Source organism: Bos indicus, chromosome 3 (genome assembly GCF_029378745.1).
Source record: "Bos indicus isolate NIAB-ARS_2022 breed Sahiwal x Tharparkar chromosome 3, NIAB-ARS_B.indTharparkar_mat_pri_1.0, whole genome shotgun sequence".
NCBI lineage: Eukaryota > Metazoa > Chordata > Mammalia > Artiodactyla > Bovidae > Bos > Bos indicus.
The window spans coordinates 92,123,260-92,148,083 of NC_091762.1; the positions used below are offsets into that span (position 1 = coordinate 92,123,260).

At 51.2% G+C, this 24,824-nt stretch overlaps 1 protein-coding gene across 7 annotated transcripts in view; it reads left to right on the forward strand.

Moving 5' to 3' along the window:
* SSBP3 (single stranded DNA binding protein 3) overlaps positions 1-24,824 on the forward strand; it is a 166,206-nt gene that overhangs the window by 24,723 nt on the left and 116,659 nt on the right. The window contains exon 1 of one of the 7 annotated variants that reach the window (XM_070786492.1): positions 23,645-23,718. The exons of 3 other annotated variants lie outside the window; for them this stretch is intronic. The gene's annotated coding sequence lies outside the window, so the exon portion shown is untranslated. Of the gene's footprint in view, positions 1-23,644; positions 23,719-23,820; positions 23,965-24,824 lie in introns of those variants that run through there. 3 more of the 7 variants (XM_070786490.1, XM_070786489.1, XM_070786491.1) reach the window with 3 other exon arrangements.

The window sequence follows — 24,824 nt, forward strand, 5'->3', positions numbered from 1 at the left end:
CTCCTGCTGTCCCTCCTGCTTTCCCAGGAGGCAGACAGCCTCCTGGCCTTACTCTTAAACTGCCCCTTAGTTGGTTTGGCCTCCATGGGGACGGCTGGCTTGCTTTTTTAATGTAAGGCATCCTGTCTCTCCCTTACTAAAATCAAAATCAAACCCAAATTGAAGTAAATCAGGAGCTGCAATGAAGACAGCCCAAAGATTCCCTTGACTGTGGGACTGAGAGCCAGATATTGAGGGTCTTTTGGGTCTGACCTTGCCCACGTTTCAGATTTTGCCATCTTTATGGCAGACCTCATCCCAGTGTTTGGCATGCTCCACTTCACTGTAGATTAATCATTACGGCCTCCCGCTGAGATAGACAGTGGTCTTAAGGGGAAAACCCCAAAGGGCCACCAGGTCTGTGGGATTTCAGAGAGCGGCTGAGGGTGCAGAGGGGACCCGGGGAGGGAGGGGGTAGTGTGTTGCTGGCGAAAGCCCCCGAGGACTAGAAAACCCAGCACCTTGCACCTGCTGCCTCGCTCCTGTAGAGAGGGTGTCATGTCTGTCACTGGCTGACACTTGCAGGGTTTTTCTTTTCTCCAAATAAATAATTCTTTGTCTCTCTTCAGGGTGGCAGATCAGGGCTGGAGAGAGGCAGCCGATCAAAGGCAGCCTCGCTGACTTTGAACAAGTGGGCTGAGGAGGCGTTCTGGACAGGCGTGGGGTGGGGGAAGGAGAGGGGACCAAGGAAAACCAGTGGGCTGCAGAGACAGGCGGGGTGACACCTGAAGCCAGCACCTCCTAAAACCGGTGATCCTGCGTTTCTTGCCTGGGGATGTGTGAGTGAAATATTAGGCTCGGTGGAGAGTTCCTTCCTCAGAGGAGAAAGCGGGCTCCCTTTTCCTGTCCCTTTGTCTCTGGTCCCCTTTGTCCCAGCCCTCCAGCTCTGCGGCCTCCCCTCCCCCCACGGTTCCTTCCTTTGTCCCCCGCCACTCACCAGCGAAACTCACCAGCGAAACTTAACTCGAGCCTCCAGCCGCCCGAGGCCCCCGTCTCCTCTGCTCCCCATGAAACAAAAGTAGCTGGTAGGTCCTGGCCTGGCTGTCAGCACGCGGACTCAAAGGAGCCAGATAGGGCCCCGGCCCCCAAAGGTGGTGGCTGGTTAGTTTTGAAGTTAGGTGCTCGCTGTTGGCAGCCCCCTCAGAGGGAGCTGTGTTAATTGAGGGGACCTGCTGCCCTAGTTACAGAGGTCTGGGGCTGCAAATGTAGCTGGGGGACTCTCTTCTCTGGTGAAGCCCCTCTTTCTCCTGCTCTAAGTGGTCCTGGGCCTTCTTACTCATGAGCTCTGTGTGCAGAACTTATCCCTAAAAATAAGGATGTGCCAAACTCTAAAAGAGCCAAACCCACACTTCTGGGTACCGAAACACCTACTTTTAAGATTGTCTTAATCATCTTTAAGCAAGCGTTAGCAGTCACCTGGGGGGTAAGCAAAGATCAGGGGAGAAAAACTGAAAGTTGAAAAAATCTGTCTGTTAACTTAGTTTGTTAAGAGTATGGGAAAGGATGGACTTGATTCCGTTTTTTCATGATGAAAATGGGAACTCCAGTGCCTGAGTTCTAACCTGATGGCTTCCTGGGTGTGTGGCCCAGGGCGCTGGAGAGAGAGAGGGACCTGAGGCCCACAGAGAGGGTTGCAGGAGCCTGTGTGCGTCTGTGAGGCAGAGCAGAACTGTGGTGGCTTGGAGAGGCTTCATCATTGCTGGAGTGGGTTTCCCTACTTAAAATGTTTAAGTTCCTAATTTAATTACTTGCGTTTAGAAGATAACATGTAAATTTTGAAATGTTGTATTCAAAATGCACAAAAAAATGCTGTTATAGGTTTTCACAGGCGTTTTTGGCATCAGTGTTCTAAATGCTGTCGCCAGAGCCACTTTAATCTTCTGACCCACCTTTCTTACACGTGTCACTTGTACTCCGTCTCAGTTGTTTGAGATACGGTTTTTCAAACTTACGTATGATTCTGTCTCTAAGAATGTTATCCGAAGCCACAGGGACCCATGATAACGTTAAGACAGTTGAATATGTAAGATTTGTCTCATAAGTTTCTCTTGCTAGAAATGCTGCGGCAGATAGCAGACCCCGGTTCTGATGCTTGAGAGTGGGGAGGGCACCCTTCCTGAGTGTCCCTGCATGACCCTGATGTTTCTCTGAGCCTCAGAGTCTTCATCTGTCAAAATCAGGGGATAACAGTGCCTAAGGGTTGCTTCTCAGGGTTAAGTATGTGAGGAACGCAGGACCGTGCCCTGTATACAGCAAGCACTCAGCAAATGCAGCGTTGGAGGTTGGACTGGTTGGAGCACTCTGGCCATTCTGGTTTGTAGAGTGACTTTGAGGGCTTATCAGATGACACCTGGGGGCAGCCCTTGTGGGGAAAGACAAGACCCTCGTGCGCTTTGGGATTGGGGGAACTTTCCAGAGGAAAAGGAAAGAGGTTGCAGTTTTAGCTGTTGAGAACGCAGTAATGGGGTGAGGTGAGGTCTGTGAAACCCCTCCAACCCCCCCAGTAGTCGCTGTGGTCCATCCGCTGGCATTCCCAGAGCGGAATGTTTTAAAAGTCCTTGGTTTAGGGCCCCTGTACCCAGCTGGTAAGGGTAACCAGTCTATAGATAGGACTCAGAAAACATTGAGGTTTTGTCTTTTAATGATCTTTATTTCAAAACTGGCAAAAGCTTAACTAGAGATGTAGCAGGTGCTGGGTTCTGTGTGTGCCCACAGATGTCTGTCGTCATTGCTGTGGTCATTGTTTGCCATCCCAGAGCTGCGGGTGACAGATAACACTCACATCCCCTGCTTCTTGGCTGGGCTGGAAGCTCCTGGGGTGGACAGTGGCCTCGGTGTATGTGTCATATGTGCACAGGTTTACGGGACAGATTTGCATCGCCGTTTGTCAATAAGTCCTGCTTTGAATATCCACCTCTGGTGTGCCGGTGGTGGGGGAGCTGGGATTCCCAATTTAGATGCTGACGATAATCTGAAACTGAAACAATCAGAAGAGTGTGTCTCATGAAAAAGAGAGCAGGGGGGATAACAGCTCAGCCGGAAGTTCTCACCTGGCCGCGGGGGTCCAGACTGACCTCGTGTGGAGGGCGCCACCTTGAAGCCAGTTTTTCCTCTTCAGATGACTGTACTCCATTTGGGAGAATTAGCGAAACAAAATGGAAATGGGCGATGTGTTCAGTTACTTTGTGAGGCTTTGAGTGGTGGATCCCTTCTTGCACTTGTGAACTCTGTCCCAAGGTTAGGTGTCCCTGGCCCCAAAGTGAGAAAGTCTAATGGAGAAAGAGGTTGGCGGGGGTAAAACCAGGTAAAATTAATTTCAAAAGACTAAAGGTCTTAACCCGAGCGGGTAGAGGGCAGGGGTCAGGGGCATGTTTCTTTTCTGAATAAGTAAGGCCTCAAAGCTCCCCGCCGCACGCGTGTGCACGCGTGCGTGTGCGAGTGTGTCAGTCACAGCAGAAACAAAATAGAGAACCGCCCCCCCGCCGTGTGTGTGTGTGTGTGTGTGTGTGTGTGTGTGTGTGTGTGTGTGTGTGTGTGTGTGTGTCACACAGTGGAGACAAACCTACTCTGTGTGTGTGTGTAAAGCATGTGTGTTTAGAGACCCAGAGGGAGGGGGCAGGGCCTAGGAGCGGTGGATGGCTCAGGCTGGGGGAGGGGTTACTATTTGCATAACTGATTGTTGCTCTTGGGGATTGTGGTGGAGGATGGGAGGCTAGCACAAAGGCTCTTTCCTCCCCCTCTCCTTCCTGACTCCTCCTCCTTTCTCCTTTCTTCCCCTTCCCTCCCCCTTCCCATGCCAGAGCCCTGAGTCTCGTCCGCACCACCTGTGCCCCCTCTAATGGCCCAGGGGTGGCCTTGCTCTTGGTGCCCTGTGGATGAGGTTTTTACCGCTTGGTCCCCAACTGCAGGCAGGGCCACCGCAGCCGTCTGTCAAGTCAAGATAAAGTCCAAAAGGAAGGGCTGTGTGTCTCTCTTTAAAAGCTGGTACTTCATAAAAAACGGTTTCTGCCTGAGCTCTCAAGTTCTTGCCTTCACCATCTTTTCCGTCTAGAGACTGGAGGTTTCTGGAGGGAGACCATGGCTGGTGTCCCCTCACATAAGCTGGTTTTCCAGGGCCTATTTCCTGTGACCCACAGCTTGACACTTGCTGGAAAGCAGAAGCGGCTGGTAGCTGGGCTGTCCCATAACAGCTTCAACCAAGCCTTTGGGAATCCCACAGAGAGAAGGCCGAGGCCCGTGTTCTGGCATGGGCTTGAGACTCACTCTTGCAGACCCTAAACAGTAATACCTGGTGGGTCCACCATGTGTCTTTGCTAAACCAGTAAATGAATGAGTACGTGTGCTGTGACCCCAAAGCAAAGTAAATGCCACCCAGAGGTCTGTCATCCACTTCTGGGCTTTTCTGTCTAGCATGTCTGTGTATTGAGTGCCCCCCAGGAGGCCTGTCTCCCTGCCTGAGCCTCAGTTTCCCCATCAGGAAAATGGTGGTAACAGTTCTTGGTCAGGCTGTCATGAGACTCAAGTGAAGTTCCCCAGAGGGTCCTGCCCATCATTGGGGAACTTGGGGACAGAGCAGGCCTTGAACAAGTGGAGAACCACCTGTCAGAAGGCTCCTGGGCCATGTGAAATGACCTGAAGGGGCAGGCCTGGTCAGCATCGTCTGCCCCCCTGTTTGTTTTGCCACAGAACAAGGTTATCTGTGACATTAGACTCCTAGGTTGTGCTGAGGAGGTAGGGTACCAAATTGCTATTGACATCTCCCTTGGTGGGGGGGGGTCCCTCCTCCGCCCCACCTTGCATACCCAAGGTTGATCTTTGTATTTAAGATCTGGCTACAGTTCTTTCACAAAATGAAGACTGAAAACGTTTTTAAAGCAAGTTCATGCCCTGGAGGCCAGTTAGCTCCCTGGCACTCTGAATTGGGTTGGGTGGGGTCAGTATTTGAGCCATCAGCTGCAAATCCCTCTGGGTTCCTGAGGGGCTGAAGTTGTGTGCTTGCTATTCCTGGCAGGTCCCTGCGGGGAGTGTGGGGTTGTTCTGGTTGGCTAGAGGATGGAGGAGAGGGATGTGGAAGCTTGCTTCACTTGGTACAGCTTCACTGACTGCTTGGTTTCTCTGAGCCACGGATTCTTCCCCTGTGAAATGTGGGCATCCATCACACGATGGGTCAGGGTGCTTGGTGACCAGATCTTACTCTGGAAAATGTTAGGTATTGGGCATGGATAAGGGCTTCCCTAGTGGTTCAGCGGTAAAGAATCTGCCTGCAGTGTAGGACATGTGGATTCGATCCCTGGGTTGGGAAGATTCCCTGGAGAAGACAATGGCTACTCACTCCAGTATTCTTGCAGGGAGAATTCCATGGACAGAGGAGCCTGGTGGGCTATAATCCACGGGGTCGCAAAGAGTTGGACAGGATTTAGTGACTAAACAACAACAATCCCGGAAAGGCTTGGACAGTTCATGAACTGGAGGGTGGGAGGGACCTGACCAGAGGTGCCTGGAAGGATCGATGGCTCTGCCCTTTGTGGCTTGCCGAGGGGATTAATAACAAAGGTCAGTGGGATGAGGCAGCCTTCCCAGGGTGTTTGCCCAGAGGGACCATCTTCTTGGAGCCCGTGGTTCCTGGTGAGTAGCCATAGGAGTGAGAGCTCAGGTGTGCCAGCCACCTGGCTACTCTGGCCTCGGACTCTAGACACCACTGGACGCCTGCACACATTCCTGTTCCCCTGCCTCTTAGCTGCTTCCAGAAGGCTGCTCAGATGGCCTGGCACCCCCCCAAAGGTGGGCTCACAGCCCCGTGCCCATTGCCTTTTTGAGCCCTTCAGGCAGTTTTTCTTGGAAACTCCTGAGTGCTCTTAGGGGAGGCATCAGTAGTAGCCTGTCTTTCCTGTTGAGAACGCTTATAGTTGGGCTTCTCTGGTGGCTCAGACAGTAGAGAATATGCTTGCAATACAGGAGACCTGAGTTTGATCCCTGAGTCAGGAAGATCCCCTGGAGAAGGGAATGGCTACCCACTCCAGTATTCTTGCCTGGAGAATTCCATGGACAGAGGAGCCTGGCGGGCTACAGTTCGTGGGGTTGTAAGAGTTGGACGCAACTGAGCAACGTTCACACACAGGCTTACAGTCTAGTAGAGATGACATCTCTAGTGGAGATGAAAATAGTTGGTGGTCACTCCAGCTCCAGTTGGAGAAGGAAATGGCAACCCACTCCAGTATTCCTGCCTGAAGAATCCCGTGGACAGAGGAGCCGCTTTCCCTGTCTCCAGCTCCAGCGGTCTTCCCTGGAACAGGCTCAGCACATGGTACTCAGCTTAGACACCTAGATGTGCAGCCTCTGGGTATAAGTAGGCTGGTGGAGGAGGGGTCTGCTGTGGGTTTTTTTTTTTTTTTGCTGCACCAGGTCTTAGTTGTGGCATGTGGGATATAATTCTCTGACCAGAGATCAAACCCAGGTCTCCTGCATTGGGAGCACGGGGACTTAGCCAGTGGACCACCAGGGAAGTCCCTCTTGTTTTTTTAAAAACACTTGCTGAAAACAAAAACCCCAAACACCTGCCAGCCCATCTAAACCATCCAGACCACCCCAGAGGCCTGATTGACTGCGATTCCCGTAACCCCCCAGCTCTGTAACCAGAGTCAGGGAGAGTAGCATCTGCTTTATATAGAAGTGGAAACTGAGGCCCATGGAGGGAAGAGGCTGCCTCGATTGATGGAAAGGGGCCCCAGAGGCTGTTAAAAATTTCCCTCCAGCCCTTAGCAGTGGGCTGGTAGGTCTCACCTTGCTCCCTAGGCCGTTGCCATTGGCAACCAACTTCCCCTGTTGGTTCTGGGGGCCCTTGAGGGGAAGAGGGAAGAAGGTGGAAGCTAGGCTGTCAGTCAGTCAGGTGGCATTTGGGTGTCAGTGTCAGTGGGTTAGTGCTGGTGACAGTCGGAGGAGGGCCGGGGCACATCAGAGTCATCCGGTGCACAGGCCCAGATCTTGCTACGAATTGTTCCCAGTACTGGGGAAATTCTATGCAGGGATGCCTCACTTTGTGCAAAAAGATGCCTTCCTACCCCTCCTCCCTCCACCTTATACACACAAAGGAAATTTGAAGAGAAGCAAAGACGGCTAGAGACAGACTAGGCTAACGTTAAGGTCTGCTTGGTTCAGGCAGCCTTAGCTCCTGTCCCGGTCCAGCTGTTCTCCAGCCCTGTGGCCTTCTGCTAATTGCTTAGTCCTGCTGAACCTCAGTTTACTCATCCGTAAAACAGGGGTCAAGGCCCCGGTGTCCACTGGCAGTGCAGGGGAGCAGTGCTTAGCACCATGCCTGACACCCCTGAGCGCTCAGTAAGGAGTTGCTGTTGTAAGAAGAATTGGAACGCTGCGGTGGGTTGGTTACTGTTTATTGAGTGTCATCTCGGTCCTGCCAGAGGCTTGGCACTCAGGGGAGACAGAGCTGGGTGAGGATCAGATTGGTTGCCATCCAGAAGGGCGGACAGATCAATTGACAGTCGAGTGGGCAGGTCACAGTCAGTGCTGGGAGGAGGACACAGGCGGAGTCTGACATCCGGAAAGGGGTGTTGCCTGCTGCATCAGGGGCTGGGAGGGCTTCCTGGAAAGGGGGTGTGGCAGCGGAGCTTCAAAGAAGACAAGAGAGAGAGAAAGTGGACGGGAGGGCATCCCAGGCAGATGCAGAGTTTCATACTGGAAGATGCGGACAGTGGATGTTGATGACAGTTGACCTTTCTTGGGCTCTTAGTCTGTGCTGGGCCCTGGAGTGCTTTAATTCCCATAACCAACCCTGGGAAGTGGGTATGATCCCGTTTTGTAGTTCCAAAACTGGGCCATAGGGAAGTTAGAAAACTTTTCCAGGCTCACACAGCATGGAAGACCAGTGTTCAGCCTCTGAGACCCAGACTTTGGAGACCACACACACTGGCGGCCGCTTGAGCTGCTGCCTTGCCCGACGGGACCCAGGACTAGTTGTTGGCAGATAGATGCTTGTTAGCTAATGGGACGGCCCGCTAGTTGGGCAGGTTGAGGAGTCCCCCTGCCCACCTCAGTTTCTTCATCTGTAAAATGAGAATAACCCATGTCCATGAAATAAGATGAGGTTCTTGGGCAGAGTGTGCACTATGGGGTGTATTCAGAGAGTGTCTACTCCAGTTCCTTGACCAGGCTGTGGTTGCTGGGTAGACGATATTCAGTCTTAAGGCAGTCCCCTCCGCAGCCCCTGCCAACTGTCCTTGTTCAAGAGTCCGTGGGACTTGGGCTGGATTAGATAGAATGTGGGCAGAGTGCCCAGCACAGCACTGGGAGGCGCATAGCTCCTGTACACAGTAGTCATTTTCATGATGCTGTCTTATCTCTCGATATTAGTAATTATTACTGATGGTCCTCTCATCAGTCCAGTGGGGGTGATTTTAGCCACACTTTATAGAAAACGGCTTGGTGGGTGAATAATGCCTCCAAAGTCACAGTGCTTGACAAGACACTGAGATTCTGAATTGGGTGTGTTGCACCCCTGACCCTGTGCTACGTCATGGGAAGGCTCTGGCAAAACAGGCCTTCTTGGGATTTCCCTAGTGGTCCAGTGGTTAAGACTCCATGCTTCCAGTGTAAGCGGTGCAGGTTCAATCCCTGGTCAAGGACTAAGATTCCATATGCCCTGTGGTATGGCCAAAAAAAAACCCAACAGACCCAAGGCTTGAGACATCCTTCTAAAGCACACCCATTGTGTAAGGTGCAGCATGCTCGCGGCACGTGGTGTGCACACACACTTTCTCTCACTTGGACACTTCAGCTCGTGATAGCATCTCTGCTCCACCAGCAGGGCACGTACCCTGGGTGTGTGAGCATGCCCTAAACCCAGTCCAGACCCTGGGCTACTCTCTCTTCCAAGAACACAACAGCTCCAGCCCAGAGAAAGCAGTGTTACCCGCAGCTCGACCCAGTGCGGTTATAATAACAACACAGTGGGAGAAATGTCCATAGCTTGGGGTCGCCTGCTACCCAACCCCGCTCCCTGGGGAACCCCTGCAGGGGTAGTCTTCTGGCAGACACATCACTGCTGTTCTCCCTCTCAGCCCTGCTGGGAGGAGGTGGTTGGCTCCCTCAGTTGGTAAACTGGGCCCTGTGGCCTTGAGTGTTTCGGTCTCTGGGCCGCATGTGCCCATGGCCCTGAGCCAGGCACCACTGGGAAGGACCAGCGAGGACACAGGGATCCCAGCGGCGCTCTGTCCCCTGGGGCGTGGGAGCAGAGAGCCAGGCCCTGAGCACGTCCCCAGTTGAGACTGGAGGCTCGTCTCCCCGAGGGCTGGCCCCACTTGCAGCCACCACGCTCGTGCTAATTCTTTGTTGATTTAGAAGCCTCTTCAGGATCGTGCAGTGCCTTAGGGCCACTCTTGTGGAGAGGAACTGTAATCCCTTAAATATAATAATCCCCCTTGCTGGACACATTAAAGAACAGCTTCCTGTACATGAGCCCGTTGGCACCCTCCAGCAGTCCTGCGGGGGCAAAGGCCCAGGCTTATCATCCCGGGTTGTTCATGAAAAGCAGGTAGGTGACTTTTGTGGCTTTCCAGAGTCACATGTCCAGTACCCTATGAAGCTCAGAGTCAGAATCCAACCTGAAGGCTAGTTCTGGTGTCCGGGACAGACGGCAGATGCTTGGCATACATGTGGGTGCTCCCCACTCATGTCAGGCATTACAAGTAGGTCACAGTAACTCTTTCCTCCTGACCCAGGTTCAGAGTTTCTTTTCCATACAGCATTTTAGTCATTGTCAGTCAAACGACATTGGCATGTGAGATGAGTTCCTTGTTATTGGTGTCACACTTCAGACTGGAAGTCGGCCAGTGATGTGTGAGTTTCCTGGCTCTTTGGATTTCCAGGTAAGTGAAAGTTGGAGGCAAGGCATCACTGTATTCCAGTTGGAAGCCCCGTACCTGTCTGATGGAGCCAAGCGCCAGCTTCCAGGAGGGCCCTGGCACATCTCATCGGGTGTGTGGTGTCTGCCTGAAGAAGAGCCGCTTGAATCGGAGTGCCTACTGGCCAGCCAGAAGGGGATGGACGGCGGGGACCAGCCAACTGCCGAAATGTGATCGAACCCGCCTCGTTGGAAGACGCGCGAGCAGCCTTTTCTTCCAGATGCTCTGAATTCCACTCCACATGTTGATTTCTCTTCGGAGGTCCCCAGGATGACCTTTTACACCATGCACGACCCTCCTAGGATGTGGGGATGCTGAGCGGTGGAGAGATGAGGAAGTTGGGGGGTGGGTGTGTGGCTGGCATGGCATTGCAGGCGCCATCCTTGGAAATCCTGTCTTGGTCAAAATGACACGGTCAGGTACTCAGACTGCTGGGCGAGTCTGAGTTCTAATCCCATCCTGAGCGTCCTCATGTACCAGGTTTGAGCTGAAGGTTGAGTTTGAAGTCCTCGTTCAAGCTGAACCTTGGATTCTGCAGCTGCCCTCATAGAGCTGGACTGTGAGCACAGGTGACCGCGGCGCCTCTCCTCCTCAGCCCTTCTTCCACGCTGAGCCACAGAATCCGAGCGCCATGGTCACCTAACGAGTGGCTCTCTTGTTTTGATCGCGTAACTCTTCAAACATCAGCCGATTTCTTGCTGTCAGCCACCATGTGGATGTTCTTGACCTTGGTTTTCAAGATGCCTTTTCATCCGTCCACTTAGTTGCACAGTCCGTCTCATCTCCCCTAGCAGCGTGACCCCTGCCCCCCACCTTCCTGCCCACAGGCAGGCTCCCTGGTTCATCCCCAACCCTAAACCCGCAGAGCCTTTTTTTCAGTAAGTTCAGCTCAAACCCTCGCCTTTTCCTGACTCTACTCGGCCCCTCCGTTTGAGAGGACTTTTTCCCACATGAAATACAGATTTAAAGAAAGTCAGCTGTAATGGTTAGAGGGACCTTACAGGACATAGACTTCAGTGGTTTTTTTTTAACTTACTTTTTTTTTCCCCCCTTTTTAGCAGGAGATCCCTTTCTTTAAGTGAAGTCTTAGGTGGCAGGCCAAATAGTGTAACAGAAAGACAGAGCCATCTACCAGTTTAAGGGGTGTGGGATGCCAAAGGTCACACCTGCTAAGCTTCCAACCGTTATGCCTCCTCCCGTGGCCCCCATGGTCACTCTGCGGTTTAGTCCAACTCCCAGATGGAGAGGTTGTGCCCAGGATAAGGAGATGACTTGGCTGAAGATTCTTCAGGAAGTGAGAGTCACGGGGGTCCCCAGGTCCCCCAACCATATCCTGGGTGCTGTCAAGCGATCAGGCTTCCCCAGCTCTTCAGTGAGATGTTTGGACATGTTTCAGTAAAGGATCTGCAGCTGGATCCTTTTGGGAAATGCAGGGTTCAGCAGTTTCTCTAGAGTAGGACTTCTCAAGAGTTTCCAGTGCATTAAGATGCATTGCAGATCTTAGAAGTGGGATAGCATATATGAGGTGGATAAACAGAGTGAAACGCAGCGTGTCTGACATTTATTTGACCACGGGATCTCATCTGGTTGAGGAATCCTAAAACTTTAATCAAAAGTACAGGCTAGGAGATGACTGGGTTGTCTGTTGGTCCCCAGTTTTTTTGAGATACGGACAACTGTGGGTCCAGGTGGCACTCACCGTTTCCTGGACTGTATCTCCATCCTTTGGAGCCGTCTGTCTTTCTTCACTAAGCATCTGTTTTGTTGGGTAATGGGCTCCTGTAAGCCTTTGCCCTTCCGTGTCAATAGATAGTATCCATCTTTTTCAGTGATCACAAAGTATTCTGCTTCTTGGATGTGACAATTTATCAGTCCCTCGCTGTGTAGCATTAAGATTCTTTCCAGTTTCCTCGTACTGTAAACAAACTCTGATGAACATGTTGTTATTGTTTAGTTGCTAAGTTGTATCCGACTCTGTGATCCCATGGCCTTTAGCCTACCGGGCTCTTCTGCTCATGGGATCTCTCAGGCAAGAATACTGGAGTGGGTTGCCATTTCTTTTTCCAGAGGATCATCCCGACCCAGGGATTGAACACACATCTCTTGCATTGCAGGCAGATTCTTTACCACTGAGCCACCAGGCAAACCGTGATGAACATCTTCGTGGCAAAATGTTTGTGCACGTGTACGTGATGATATTCTTAGATGTGGAATGCTTGGGGCGTATGGTATACACAACACACTTTAAAAACAAAAGGCTGTCAGAACTGCCAGCACATTGGTTCACAAGCTGGGTGCTGCTTCCCAACTTTGTCCTGGCAGAGCTACTCACGAGTGCCTTTGGAAGGGGCTGACTGTCAAAGCGCCTTAGGCCCTTGGGAAGTCAGAACTGGCCTCGTGTCCTTGGCTGTGCCGCCTCTCTGGCCTGTCTGGCCCTGGAGGGCTCCTTGTTCTTTGTGCTCTCACCCTCCTGATGTTCGTCTCCAGGGGAGGGCTCTGTGGGGACCTCCCCCATGTTAATTGATTTAGATGCTTTTCCTTGTGTAAGAGCTTGGTGGTGGAGACCCATTTATCTGGATGCTTTTTACATCCCAGAAACCTTGCGTGAGAGGCACAGATTGGACTACAGAGACAATGGGGCATCGGGGACCTTGCCCACAAGGTTTCTGTCGCCACTTTTATTGCCTGGCTCTTGCCTGACTCCCAGTGACGACTGGTGTTCTCAGAAGGGGAGTCTTGGGGAGGGGGGGCTTTATAGGCAGAAGTGGTTGGTAGCATTCTTTTGTTTTTTCCTCTTTCTTTTGCCCAGGTAGATCATTTTGGAGAGGGAGTGCCTCATGGATGTAGGTTAGGGTAGACTGGGATTGAGGTTCACAGTCAGGGGGAGGCAGCCATACTCCTGTATGCCCAGCACCTGATCAGGAGGACTTCAAGTGGAGCCTCGTGGGAATCTCAGCGTGAATTGAATCAGGCTCCCTTCGCCACGAGGGATCAAGGCTCCGAGAGGTTTAGAAACCTGAACAAGGTTTCTCCGCCGTAAGGCATGTGTGTGCGCTGAGTCACTTCAGTTGTGTTTGACTCTTTGCGACCCCGTGGACTGTAGCCCGCCAGGCTTCTCTGTCCATGGGGATTCTCCAGGCAAGAATACTGGAGTGGGCTTCTCTGCCGTCCTCCAGAAGATCTTCCTGACCCAGGGATTGAACCCATGTCTCTTACGTCTCCTGCATTGACAGGTGGGTTCTTTACCACTGGTGCCGCCTGGGAAGCCCTCACTGTAAGGGGAGCCGTGGTATTGGGACTGGAAGCCAAGTTTGTCTGAATCCAAGTTTCTGGTTCTTTTTTTAAATTTTTTTGGAGTGGGGGGCACACTGCGTGGCTTACGGGATCCTAGCTCCCTAATTCCCTGACCAGGGGTCGAACCTGGGCCCTCAGCACTGAAAGTTGAGAGTCCTCAACACGAGGCCTCTAGGAAATTCCCCAAAGCTGGTTCTTACCTGCTTTGTGTCTGGGAAAACTGAACACGTCTCAAGTTTTCTTAGAGTTAAATGTGAGTGGTTTCAAGGTCTTTTGTGGGAGGTGAGTTTAACATGACTCTTGTTATTTTTAATTACATAAGTAATATCCAAGTACTTCTTGTGTTAATTATTGCTAAATTATAGAGGTCTATGAAATAAGAAGTAAAGAGAACCCCCTACTTTGTTGCCCCTTGCTGTCCTCTTCCTTCTGGTAATCAGGTTTAACCAGTTGGAGGGCCTCCTTCTAGACCTTTTTCTGTGCATTTGCATGCATTAATATCTGTCTTGATGGAGCCCTAAAAACCATTCAGTTCTGACTGGAGGCCCCATTATTTACCTGCTCGATTTCTTTAATTTCAGCAAACCTGAATTGAATAGTAGCCTACTAACTAACTGTAACTTGGGTTAACTCACCCATCCTGGGAGATGAAGCACGAGTTTCATCTGTGTACTTAGGATAACAGTCTGGAGTATTGCAGCGTTGTTGGCAGGATTATAAGAAAACCATGTAGCAGTCCAGTGTAAGGTATGAACGAGAAGGTTCCGGAAAGTTACCTGAGTTTGTGCTCCATGTTGCAGGATATGAGAATGGATATAGTTAGTACTCTAACTCAGAGTTGTGTGGACAACAACTATATAAATATCCATGAATACGAAATTAGCTGTAAATAAGCTATACATGCCATCAGAGAGATGTTAGCGACAGTTGGAGCTCCAGGCTCCAGGAAAGAACAGTTAGCCCACAGAGGGAATTAGAGAAGGTCTTTTTGGAGGAAGTACCCTCCAAGAAGCAGCGTGGGGGCATTAGCAGTGTTATTTAACTCTTGCTTTGTCCATGCAGTGTTCTCAGTTCTCTACGTAAACTCACTCACTTAAACCTATACCATAACTATGAGGTCAGAGTTAGAATTAGTTTTCTAGATGAGAAAACTGACGCAGAGAGAGGTTCAGTAACCTGCCCAAGGTTACACAACAGTGTATGTCTGAGCCGGGATTTGAGCACTGGCGTCCCATGCTCCTAGACCTGGCCGGGGCAGTGCAGGAACAGTGGGAGCGTGGCTGGGGTGGGACACAGCTGTTGGCAGATCTGGGAAACAGCAGGGTGTGCGGGCGAATGGGGGTGGCGGTTCATGATGTGGTTGGATGGGGTGATCGCAAGCAGATCAGGGAGCCTAATACCAGAGTCCCTAATACCTGTGATTGATCACTGGGCCTCATCCCACCCTAGCTCTGGCACTTGTGTAGAGGGCGCCTGGCCTCCCTGGCATCCTCCATGAGAGTGGCCGCTCCCGATGCCTGCCTTCCTCCCCCAGGCCACTTGAGGAGCTCGTAGGCAAGCTTTGGGCTGTGCAGTTCCTTAGCTGTTGTTTTCACTCCAAGTTCTCAGATAGAATAGTTATGATCGGCATTTTGGTTATTGGTTTTTTGAAAGTAATTTAAGAAAATCTTAACTCCAGACCTCACTGCAGACCTCCAGACCTCCACTCACCATTGTGCGTGCACACGCACACACACACATGTACAAAAGCATGCCTGCAGTCACTTAGGGCACCATGTTGCTGACACGACAGAGCGTGTCCTCACCTCTTGTACCCTGGCTGCCAGGTGCCTCTCGACATGTGTGTGCGATGCCCTTTGATTGCCTCACTGTGCGGCACAATGGAGCCTCTGTTGACATGCCAGCTAATTAATTTTAACTTTGCAATGTTGCTCCATCTACTTGTGCTGTCCAGGTTGTCCAGTGTTTTCTGGGTGCGGATTCGAGGAAAGGTCTGGAAACGGATGGAGGATGTGGATTCTGACCCTTCCTCTGGGCCCCTCCTCCCTCCTGCCCCTTCTGTGAGCTGGAGGGGACCCAGGTGGACCCTTTTTCTCTTTGCCTGATTTTTCCACAGCTGTTCAGAGGGGAAATGCTGGGCTCTCCGTTTGGGAGAGGTCTTAATTGCCAGGGTGTTAAAACAATTGAGCACGAACCTCACTAACACGGTCTCGTCCAGGGCTGAGTTGTGTGAGAACCAGAAAAAACTGAAATTGCAGACAACTGGTTAAAAAAAACAAAGCTGTTGGGGTTTGGCACTGTCGAGTTCACTCTGCAGAGAGGAGGGGTGCCTGGGCAGGATCTGTAATTAGCACGTGTGCTTTGGGTGCGTAGACGGGGTATTTCTAAAAGTCTTAGAATAGTCTGTCGTTTTGGATATTAATTTGCTTAGTGCATCCCGTGTTGTCCTCTGCCCCTCCCCATTTTTCACATTTCTGATGTTAAGCTTGGCTCAGGCATTGATATTTGTTTGTAAGGTTTGATTTTCTGTTTATATTTTCCCCTGCTGCTGGTGTTGCGTTGTGAGAAGCCTCATCCCTTACTTTGTGTTTGGTGGAATCTGGTTGAAGGACAGGGGGGACCTCAGTCTTTCCAGCCGTTGGACCCTGGCAAGTACCTCCCTCTCTCCAGGCCTCAGTTTCCCCATCTGTAAAGTGGGGATGCTGGATTAGCTGTCTTCATGCTTGGAAGCCTGTCTGTTATCACATCTTTTATAATGGAGTGCATTTGATTCTGGAGTAGGGTTCAGCAAACTGTTTTCTATAAACGGCCAGATAGTAGATATTGTTGGCTTTGTAGATTGTATGGTCTCTGGCACCACCACTCAGCTCAGCGTTGTAGCACAAAAGTAGGCACAGTCACTGCAGAAGTGAATGGGTTGTGGCTGTGTTCCAGTAAAACTTCATTTACAGATACAGGTGGCGGGCCAGGTTTGGCTCATGGATCTTAACTTGCCTTCCACAGCTCTAACACATTCTCTTCTCACACACCAGGCTAGTCTGAAGAAAAGAAGTATTTGAATTAAGGACCAACTGCCGAGCCTTCCCTAGGGCTTACCTTGCCAGGATCCTGGTCCGTCCCCTGTGTTCCTCCTCTGGTAGCTGGGGAGGTTGCCCATCCAGACACCTGTAAAGAGAGGTGTGCCTGCTCTGTGCAAATCACCATTTCCTGAAAAACTGTAAGATTTGGTGAATCCCGGGTTAAGTCTGATTAAGGGAACTCTACCAAAAACTAATAATCTGCCTTTTCCTGTGATATACCTTTCCAGTGGGAGAAAAAAATCACACTTTGGTTTTTGCTCTTGTCAGTGCAGTGGTTTTATTGACATTAAAAAAAATTCTTGGTATACAAGGTAGTTTCCTGGACAATTGTGTTGTGCTTCTCTTACCCCCTGACACAAAACTTCTTGGGTTTTTAAGAGGCTGCTTCTCGGAGAGCCAGAGAAGACTGGCTCGTGGGGGTAAAGTCGTCTGAATAAGGGTTATCCCTCTTCTTTGTAACTGTCCAATGTAATACCACATGGCAGATTTGGTAGCAGAACTTCCTCTCATTTCCTTGAGTTGTGCTAAATACTTTTCTTCCAGGTGAAGACGCATTATTTACTTTATTGCTGAAGGCTCTGTGTGTCCTCCTTTGTGCCGGGGAGAAGGAACACTTATCCCCATTTCCCAGATTGGTAAAACGAGGCAGCAGACGGTTCAGAGGTTTGCAGTTCGGGATTGAAAATCTCATTGTGATAAGTCGGGTGTCTTTATCATTCACCCTGTGAAAACAGAATTGTGACTCAGCAAACAGTATCTGGGCATTCAGGGGTGCTGTGCTTTTGGGGGCTTCTTAAGGCCTGGTGCCTCCCTTCCCAGGAATGCCCTCCAGAGAATGGTGATCCTGAAGGTGGAGGCTGGGAGAATTATGCCACGTTCCTCTTTCCAACCCATGTAAATAAGCAGTCTAAGTAGAACAATAGTATGCTCTGCAAACCCACTTTGAGATCATTCCCTCTGTCTCACCAACCCCATCCAATAAGATTAAGACCCCTGGGAAGTGCACTGCTCTTGTAAATGCAGGCTTTGCTGTTATCTAGGGGAGAGAATGAAGGAAAAAAAATTCACCACTAAAAGCAGAACTAACCCTGGGGGCAGCCTAGCTTGTGGCTGAGATGCTCTGACAAATGTTTGGACAGCTTAAGAAGATAAACTAGAACTTAAATAAATAAAACCAACTACCTGGTCTATGAAAAATTAGATTTGAGGCCCTGTTGTTTTCTGAAGCTTTCAAGGCCAGGAGCTTATGGGGTAGGAAACATACCATTCCTGATGGAATAACTTCTTCCCCGGGTCTCGGGAACCCTTTGCCTGTGCAGGGGCCACCTGGAGGAGCAGGGGTGGGGTGGAGCATCCACTTGTTGGGTCCTCACTCACCAGTGGACTGCCACTGTGGTCGGAGAGGGGGCAGTAAGTCTGAGCCCAGATGCTCCTCTACCACTCATTAGCTAAGTCACTCTTTGCACAGAGCAACCCCTGGTGACCCCCACTCTTTGCCAGATTGTTTTGGGGATGTGAGGACTGTTGATGTAGTTGAGTCTGCACTCCTTGGGCTCTTCATCGAGCACCTACTTGGTGCTGGGATTGTTCATTTGGTACAGTGCTGGCAGCAAGCCCTCAGTGTGCTCCAGGGGCTTCCTGGTGCAGAGTGAGGAAATGAGTGATGAGTGGCAGCGGGAGGTTTTTCCTCGCTAGGATGTTTTTGTGGCTCTGTGTATTTGTGGTCTCCTCTGCTTGTCCTTAGCATGGAGGTGAAGACCTGCATGTGGATGATTAAATAAGATGCCCACCTGTGAATGAAAAGATGTGAAATTCTAAAGTTTGCTTTAAGCCACCCAGGAAACCTTTGCCAGGCCTTGAACCCCTTGCTTTTGTGAACTCTTTCAGGTATTTCCCCCATCTCCCTAAGTCTCTATCCAGGAGAACTTCTGGTTGCACCCTCTTTCAAGTGTGAAAGGGAGGACTGAACCCACAGGGTGGGGGAAGATGGTAACACCTCCCACTCAGGGAGAGTTAAAAATGAGGCCTTTCACCTTTTAATGATAACGCACATTGCCCGGCAGCATCACTGCGGCGTGGGGGGCCTGAATGCATCCGGTGTGTCCAGAAGGGTCACTTATCTTGATTTTGGCTGTCACTTCTGTTGCTCATAGATGCTGTGTTGATATATACCACTGATTAGGGCCTGGCTTGTTTTGCTGGCTGCTGGGCCATGAGAAGGAGGGTGGGGCGGCCCCTGCTCTGTGAGAATAGGTTCTGTATCTCCTCTCTGAGGCCCTGCTGGGACTAGCTATCCCAGAGGCTCTTCCTAAATGCCGTGCCTCCGGGGAGGGCCCAGCTCTACCAGGAGCAGCCACCAGTCTCTGCTTATGCCTTGCCGGCCACCAGTGTGGGTTGACTTGCAGCTTCAGAAGGTCTCTTGTCTTCTTTTTAGGGGTGTTCAGTTTTCCAAATATTTCCTCTTCTCTGCTTTAAACTTATCTCCAGTCTTCTGAGAAGGGAGCAGAAAGCTTGAGATGAACTGTTACGTAGAATGTATGTCTTCGTTGTTAGGGCAGGTCAAGTTACAGATCACCAGTCTTTCAATAATGTTGTTTTGTGGACTGGTCCTGATCATCCTTTGACCCCAATTGGCTTCTCCAACTGAGGGTAGAAGTAATTGTAAGGTTTAGAGCTGGACGTGACATGGGTGCCTCTTTTCAGGAGGGTTTGTAGAGCCTGGCTCTCTGCTAACCTTAAGCCTTGCAAAGTGCTTTTATGAACATCATCTTGTAATCCAGGCTGAGCCTCTGTAGAGATAGGTAGGTGTGGCTCTTGTTTCGCAGAGGTGGAAGTTGAGGCTCAGGGAAGTTCATTGGCATCCCTAAGATCCTGTATCCCAGACTGAGCTGAGACTTGCAGTGTCTGTGCTGAAAAGCCTGTGCCTTTTCTGTGGCACCACACTGCCTCCTAGCTTCCTCCCTTGTGGAAACACCTGGGGGGACCCAGGCAGGCTTTCTCAGATCCAGGCCGTCCCTAGGCCAGCTCACCTGGATCACAGGCTTCCAAGCACATTAGACCCGGCTGGGGACCCCCAAACCCCTCCAGTGCTGTCACTTTTATGGTTGAGAAGAGATGGCCTGGAGAGAAAGTGAGTTGCCAAGATCATACAGTGGATGTATCTGTTGATTCTTTTGGAGACTTGTTGAGCATACCGAGCGCCAGTGTTGTGCCACATCCTTGAGGATAAAACAGTAAACAAAAGGCAAAATTTCCTACCCTTGTGGAGCTCAAGACTGAGGGTCTCATACTCCCACAACTTTTCTCCCTAGGTTTCTAAAGGATAAACCCTTTATCCCACCATGGGCTCGGGGAAGGCAAAGTAATTTTAGTGTAATATTTTGAGCTGAATGCAAGGAGATGGGTGAATCACCTGGAGAGAAGTAGTTATGTAATTGATTTCTCAAGAGAAGAAGAGGCACTGGGATTGCTTCTTCAAGTACAGGGCACAGGTTGTGTGCTGGGCCTGGTTCTGGTCCCTGAGAACTCAGCAAGTGAACAAAACTCTGAAGGAGTTGGCATTTATGATGACATACTTAATTCTCTCGGAAACCTGGTAGTGCTGGACGTCCCGCTTTGCCCACGTGGTGATCACTGATTTGTGATCTGAACATTTCCCCAGGGTAGGTGGTGAGTGCCTGCTGTGGTCTGCCGCCCCGTGTCAGTAGGCTGGGCTGGGACGAGAGGACTAGAGGGCAGCTCGTCCTTCTAAGATGATGAATGCTGACCCGCGACGTTTCTTACGCAGGGTCCACTCCCCAAACTTGTTTTCTGATCTGATTCTCTGCTCCACAGAAATGCCGTAAACATTGGAGTTTTTACATAATAGAGCTTTTCTTACTTCTCCAGCACGTCCGTCACCACCTGCAGCTTTTGCCACAAGAACACAGTGACCTCTGCAGCCAGGAAGGCGGGTGGGTGGAGTTTGACCAAGGATATCGGGAAACCTTCTGTTTATAAAAAGCCCTCCTGCAGGTTGGTGAGAGGCAGGCAGAACATTCCATATCCCCTTAGGAGTTCTGTACCTTTTTTTTTTTTTTTTTTTAAAGGAAAAGCTATTTTAAAATATGAGGGACTTGAATGATCTCCTTTGTGTTTTTCTCCCGTCAGCATTTTATCAGTTGATAACCTCTAGAGTCGTTTTTTCATTTTATCACTTGATAACCTCTAGAGTTCCTTTGGCTCATTTACTCTACAGTCTTTGCTTCACCTCCAGTGACGGGGAGCTCATTACCTGACAGGACAGCACATTTCAGTTTTAGATAGTTAGAGTGGTTAGAAGTCTGTGTTCTTGGTATTATCGCCATCAGATGGAAAGACTTCCTCTTCCTTATGACAGCTTTTTTTAGGGGGGGGGTGGGGGTTAATTATAGCAACTCATTCATGTTCTCTGTTCTTCTCATAAAACTCCTCCGCCTCCACCAGTGGGTTTCCATTTAAAATAGCTCCTGTTCTGTTTTGGAAGGCATCTCGCTGGCTTCTGCTTTGCCAGTGTTCTTCTGAAAGTGTAGCTTCCAAAACTGACCTCCAGCCCCCACGCTTTGGCTCGGCACCCTCCAAGTGTCTGGAGTTGGCAGAAGGGAGACACGTGGAGGGGCCGAAGACGCTCTTGAGTCGGGAACTGGCTGTGATCCGCTTTACTCTGTGGTAGGTATTAAGTACGTTCCAAGGCCTGTTTCCTGCTCCCAAATGCCAACATCCCTGCCTCTTATGTGAGGTTTAGTTTAATCCCCAACTTTACCTAAATGTTACTTCTATTATTATTCCAAGCCGTGGGTAGAATTTCCCCATGTCATTGAGCGCGTGGGTGGGGACGCAGCAACGGGATGCCGGCTCTGCCTGGAACCCTGCTCCTGCGTGCTTTGTTCCCGGAGTTCTGTCCAGCTGGGATGGTATTGCTCATCTTAGGATGTCTTTGGAGATCAGACTGGACAAGCTCCTCAGTTTACCGGCGGGGGAGAATGAGACCCAGAGAGGTGAAATCCACCTGTTCCCCTTCTTTCACACAGCAGGTTGGCCTTCGTGGCTGGAAGCCAGGCTTGTCTCCTGCCCTGGAGCGAGGCCCCAGCAGGACTCCCTGAAAATGAGGGGCTTTTCTTCAGCAGCTGTGGAACTGCTTAGGAAGCTTCTGGTTGGTTAGCTGCAGTCTTGGGGTTTACACCGAAGCACTAAACCTGCCCTTGTTCTTCTCTCCACCGGTGCTGGGTGTGCTGCCCCTAAGGGGGCACACCCGATGAAAATCCAAGAGTTCAGTGTACCATTACATACTAAGTGCACGGCAGGCATGGAGAGCTGTCAGAGCACGGCTGTGAGCTGCTGGATGTGAGGGCCGACTGGTGTGTGAGTCTTCATTTTCGAATGCACTGTTCCCGCACATAGTAAGTGCTCAATAAGGATTTATTGAATGAACCAAAGGATTTGGATAAACAAGACCAAACAATGGATAAGCTTGGTGGCAGCCTGCCCATCTGGTGGGTTAAATGGAAAAACCGGATTCCTTTTTATCTTGCAAATATTCTTAGAGCTCCCGGCTCTTCCTTAATGCTATAGCGGGTTATAAAGGTGCTGTCACAGGTTAGGAAAGGAGACCCTAAGATAAGGACACTTGTGTGCACAGATGGTATAGGAGGTCTGCTTTAAGCGCTGGCTGCCCACTTGCCTTGGCCATGGGGGGGTCCTCCTTTGAGGGGTCTCTCCCCAGTCGCTTCTATCAATATTGCTCAATGGTGCTCAGGTGCTTGTTAAGTGTGCAGCCTGGTTTCACTCCAGTTGAAGCCGCGCCCTCCTTCTCCCCAGGGGCTGGGCCTGCCCTCACCATCACCCCATGGCCTTGCCTCAGCGCCTCTTTAACCCGGCTGACCCCTCGGCACTCAGAGGGGCTGGGTGACCGGTGAACATGCTAATAAAAGTCATCACCCCTCTGCAGGCGCCGGGCCGTTTGTGGTACGTCTCATTAATTACTTGGCAAAGAGAACATTAGGACTTGTAATTCGCTGGACTGGCCTTCCTCTCAGGTGTCCCCCTACGTGGGTGACAGGTGGAGATGGCCAGGCTGGCCGGCAGTGGAGGGCTGAGGTGGTCAGGGGTGGGGGGTGGGCAGTGGTATGCAGGGTTGAATTTTCTCCTTTTTCTCTGCTAATAGTGTCAGCACTCTCCCCCTGCCCCCCTCCCCCAGCCTTACAGCAGCATTGCCCATCCACATTATACATCCTGCCCTGTGTCCCCACCCCACTCTCTGTGAACCGGAGCCTTCTGTTGAGAGGGGGGGCTATGGCCTGTGTGCAGTCCTTTAGCCTCATTTATCAAGGCCCTGCTGGGGGTGGGGGCTGCTGGGCACCCTGGTGAGACGCTGGCAGGCTGCCCCCCTGCCACCATGGCCAGGGCTTTCCTTACAGTCCCCATTGCCTGTGAACCTTCCTGGCTCCTTGGCTGCTGCCTCCCTTTCCTCCTCTCCTGCCCTCTTTTGACTCCTCTTTCCTCTGAGTGAGCTCAGTCCCCTCTCCTCTCCTCTCCTCCCTTCCCAGGGGTCTTTTCTTGGTCCTCCGCTAGCAGTGCAGACCTCCCGCTGCTCTGTCCCTAGGCCAGTCAGTCAGGAGTCTCTGTTCCCACAGGGAGGCCCATTCACTACCCCCGCCAACACCGCCTGCCCATCACAAAGATGAGATGTGAGGTGGGAGGCTTCACCCCTGTTTTTCCGCCTCTGGGTAGGGTTATCAAGTCTCCTTGTCAAATCCGAGAGGCCGAGGAAAGTCGTTTTAAAGATTTATTCTTGAAAGACCCCAAGAACTCTGAGCACAAAGAGAGCTGAGTGGTTGGGGTGGGAGGAGGAAGACTTCGTGTGAGAAATGGAGAGGGGGCACAGGACAGTTCAGGGGTGGGCCCCGCCGGGAGGTACCAACCAGGGCTTTCAAATGTGGGTCGGTGGATTAGGGTGGGAGAAGCCGGCTCCCCAGAACCCCGGTGTTTGGCCTGGTGTCCCTGTCCATCAGAGCCAGCCCCGCATCCCAGAGCTGGGGGATTGGGGGGCTGGGGGTTGGGGCTTGTTTGGCAGCAGACGCCTATCAGACAACTGGAAAGTGCCAGCGCTTGCCCGGCCATCTGTCCCCGTCCGCCTGGCTCCTGGCCGCCTTCTGCCTACCCCAGAAGGCCTGCAGCGTCTGCAGTGAGGCCGCGGAGCCTGGCCAGGAGGGGCGGGCGGAGTCTTGCCTTTGTTTATTCCCATCTCATTTTTGGCTCTTGCGCTTCGGACGAGTTGCCAGGTGCACGAAGTTTGCTGTGCAGCCTCGTCGCGGTGGTTTTGTGGTGTGGCGGTGGGCAGGAAAGGTGCATGTGTGTGGCGCTTCCTTTCCACGGTTAGTCTGTTTGCTTCACTGGGGACCTTCGTCCCCCCCACCCTCTCCCTTTCCACTCCCACCGCTGTTTTTCTTCCTTTTCTTGCTTTAATTTGTAAAAGCGCCGCCAGAGCGGGCCAACTCTCCTGCAGTTTGGGTTCATCCGCGCACCACCCTCTCCAAGCTAGTTAAAGGGTTAAAAATTATGGGGAAGTTCAGCCAGCACTTGCAAGATATGGTTGCCGTAGCAACAGGCCTTCTAATCTGGTAGGTGACCTGAGAGACTGGAGAAGATGTAGGGGTTGGTTTGGCATTTCATTATTTCATGAGGCTGCCTCTCCAGCTGGTTTCTCTACTGAGCTTAAAGCTTGCTGTTCCTGCCGCTAGAATTACTGGCACATTCCAAAACAACAGTGTTGATGGCACGAGCAGTGCGCTAATGGGGGTCTGGCCAGGCAGGGTGGGTGGAGGAGAGGGAGCTGGGTTCCAGGAGCCCTAATGTGGGTCTGTGTCCCTCGCACAAAGAGGGGAGCGCGGGTAGAAGGGTGTGCACTCAGGTTTGCTTTCCGCACACAATAGCTGCCTTCTTAAAACACCACCATGTAAACTGAATCCTGTTTTTTAGTGAACTAAGAGGGACAGACTTCTTAGGCTGATTTAAGGAGAACTTCTTTAGTTTGCCAGGAATCCTCCTTAGATTTGAGTAAGGGGTGGAGAAACTCTATTGCAGTACCTACACTTGATGCCCTCTTCTTCTGTTTACCTTCAGCTGGATGTTGTCCAGAAATTTGCTTTAGTTCAGCACATGAGCTGCATGTCTGCTGCGGACTCAGCTCCATACCTGCAGCAGAAAGGCGCAGGACGAATACCTCCTTTCATTCATTCACTTGGCAAACGTTGATTGGATGCTGCACGTGCCGGGCCCTGCAGAGAAGGGGAGGCTCAGATCACTCTCCTGGCCTGAGGGCTCCCCGTGTGTGAGGGCCCGTTGCCTACCTCTCCCCTTACTTTTAGAGGCACCTTGTATGGAGGACAGGAAGGGTTTTTTTGGCTTGGAAAGGCAGAGACATTCACCTTCCTCAGCCCACCTTTCTCAGAGGGGTCCTCTCTGTTTGTCCTTCTTTCCT